General features: G+C 42.8%; 1 non-coding gene across 1 annotated transcript; it reads right to left on the bottom strand.

The window, feature by feature from the left end:
• Window positions 1-1165: 1165 nt before the first annotated feature.
• Trnap-ugg lies at window positions 1166-1237 on the bottom strand. Its single transcript has one exon. It is a non-coding gene; the product is annotated as a tRNA-Pro (tRNA).
• Between the last annotated feature and the right edge of the window lie 1991 nt (window positions 1238-3228).

The following is a 3228-nucleotide window of genomic DNA, read 5'->3' as shown; positions in this document are numbered from 1 at the left end:
GGTGATCCCATTCCATTGGCTACAACTAGAAAATCTCTATTTTTTTTCATTTCGCCAAATGCTTGAATCTATCGATGTCTATTAATTCTCAGACAAGCAGAACAGAACCACACAAGAGAATGTGTTTATTAGACACTACTCGTTCTACTAGTTGGCACCACGTTGCTCCGCTTCATATTTCAGCCACAAAAAGCTCTGCGAGGGCTCCACAAAAACATAAAAATTTTGCATGACTTACGGCACGTAGTCCATATTTTCAGCGGTTATAACAATAGCAATAGCGTCAAGCATGGCGGGCGCGTTGAGAGCTCTCAATTCGAGCCGAGTTGTCGGTGAAATGCGAAACTCTCCAAGATCGCAGAATAGAACACAAAGTTCGCGACCTTCGCTTCCATAACTTCTATTTCAACATATCACTCCCAAGCGAAAAATGGCGATGATGTAGCCGCCACCACATGTTAAGCTCACATGTTCGCTAACACGATTTCCGCCGTTAAGTAACAATTTCCCGCCAAACCTGTGGAAGCTCCGACTTGCGGCTATTGGATCATCTGACTCTCTGATGCCATCCCTTCACTTTTGGCCAGTTTGTATGCCGTCAGATCCCTGACCTAACCCGTACCACCTTAACGTCATAGACTTGGCTAGCTTCGTCATCCTCCCTAAGTCTATACTAGCGGGGGAAAGTAAATACTTTCCAAATACATACGTAAAGCTCACTCGGAGAAATTCCACTGATAACGGTGTTTGCCAGGGTAGTCGGTCAACATTGCTCGCGAAAAGCACAAACTTGCTAGCAATCGCGAACCATGCCGGGAATCTATTAAAAAGACTATCGAGAGCTTTGCATATCAGCAACAAATGTAATAAAATCTGTGTAAGTTGCCGCTGGGGATTTGTTGCTAAGCTGACTGACTACTTAGTCTGCTAGCAAGCCCCTGAAGGCAGACCTCGTCCAGCAGTCGTTCAAGGTGTTCGGTGCAAATTACCTGGCCTATGTAGTCAAGTTTCAGGGGAATCGATCATGCCGACACTACCTTTCACCCATTCTCTAGTCACCGAGCAGTCAATAGATGCAATTTGTATCTGTATCTGCTCAAAGAATCTCCTAACACCTAGTGGATCCAAGCAATGTGTGCTCGAAATTAATGCAAAAAGTAAACACGGGCTCAGCCGGGATTTGAACCCGGGACCTCTCGCACCCAAAGCGAGAATCATACCCCTAGACCACTGAGCCTCATGCTATACTTCCCTGCTATATAGTTAAAATTATTGGAAAAGCGAAATGTGTTCATATTGGAAAATGAGTTCACAGCTTTCTATTCTGATGGCCATTTAGGTGACGATTTACAATCTAAAGATCGGAGCAATATCTAGAGATTAAGTTACTCACGTTTTCAGCACGTTGTTAACAAATACTTACTAACGAGAAAAGATTATTGCTTTTGGGTGTTATCACTTATCAGATTTGATTTAATTAATAATTGAATGAGTTCAGTGCTAACAAAAAGAAACCTTCAATCACCGCCAACGGTTGAAAGGAGTAATGTATGGCGTAAATACTGGAGGTAGGAAAAGAAATGCATGGACATTCGAAAGCCAAACAATTTCAAACGGAAGGTGGAACCCATAGCAAATGGTCAACGTTGAGTTTTCCAGTATTCCCAAGAGTTTTAAGAGGCTCAACTAGTGTGTTTGCCTAAAACAAAGATAGTTTTCGGAAATTAAAAAAAAAACAAGTCCGGAAATCGGAGGCTGGGCGCTTCAGGTATGAAAGGTTTTGTTTGCTTCTTCTGTGAGTATATTTGAGTGCAGAACTATCCCATTTGTATGTAGCGTGTTATGTATATGCATTTAGCATGTCACACTACTCACTTCAGTGTGATATTGATATTTAATAGCAGTAAATTTACACAGTAGACTCAACTTTGAGCTACTGTAACTTATAATTAATAGTATGACTTTGATGAACCTTGGTCATAACATGCTTCATATTATAATCTATATTACTGCAAACTTTTATAATTCTGGTATTAAGGGCGGTTTGCACTCAACTTCCCCAAAAATATGGCAATATACTATTATTAACTTAATTTGAGCAGATATCGATATGGAGAGTATATTGAGGCTTAGACACCATATAGAGGCAGTTTCAAGATTTTTGTCAGATTTTACAGTTGGATAGTTTCTAAGAATGGATCCGTTAAAAAAATCATCACTTTCGTCCCCTCCCACTAACTAAAACTAAGATCGGCATCGAAAAGTACTAATCAAGGCCTTTCATTTGATACCCAACATGACTATATTCGGTGAAAAAAATGTGCACCCTCCTTTTGCATGTATGGGAACCCCTTAAATCTCAACGCGGAAGGATATCACTCACTGCATGTCTGCGCGTTCGCAGTTTACACCTTCTCACCAAGCTGTTTCTGAGAGAAGTGCGTGTGACAGATAGACAGACAGACAGACAGACAGACAAATGGACAGACAGACAGACATGGGCAGAAGAATGGGGTAGCAGAGAAACCAACGCAAGAGGACGAATATTGCTGGAGACATTCTCGCGCTTGAACGTGGTACTTGCCAACTCTGGGGGAGCCAACACATTCCGGAGGGGAGAATTGCAATCGGTGGTAGACCTCACCTTCGTCAGTGATACCCTAATCAGAGACTTGGAGTGGCGTGTCAGCGAGGAGTACACACACAGCGATCATCAGGCTATCATCTTCCAAACCTCGCAAAGGAATAATTTGAAGCCATTAACACGAATAACGATGAGCTGGGTAACTAAGAAATTCGACGCAGAAATGTTCAAGGAGGTACTTCTGGAAGATACATTGCTATCGGGAAGCGCACAAAACAAAGTTTCACAGGTCGTGGAAAAATTGCAGCGGGCATGCGATGCCTCTATGCCTCGACGTAGCACTTTCCGAAGACGAAATCCTAATTTTTGGTGGAATTCCGAAATTGAGGAATGCCGGAAAAAGTGTCTCAAAGCTAGGAGACGCTCCCAGCGCAGAAGAAACCGACCTGAGTTCGAGGAGCTACACGTGCAATATAAAAATGCGAGGAAAAAATTGCAAGTAGCTATCGCAAGGAGCAAATCCGAACATTTCAAGCGGATGTGTACTGAAGCTGATTCTGACCCATGGGGTGGCGCATATAGGTCGGTGATGTCATCACTAAAAGGCGAGCGCTCCCCACCGATTACTTGCCCAGAGTTGTTGC

Source organism: Hermetia illucens, chromosome 6 (assembly GCF_905115235.1).
Source record: "Hermetia illucens chromosome 6, iHerIll2.2.curated.20191125, whole genome shotgun sequence".
NCBI lineage: Eukaryota > Metazoa > Arthropoda > Insecta > Diptera > Stratiomyidae > Hermetia > Hermetia illucens.
Note: the sequence above shows the minus strand (reverse complement) of the source record. Positions and strands in the feature narration are given on the sequence as shown.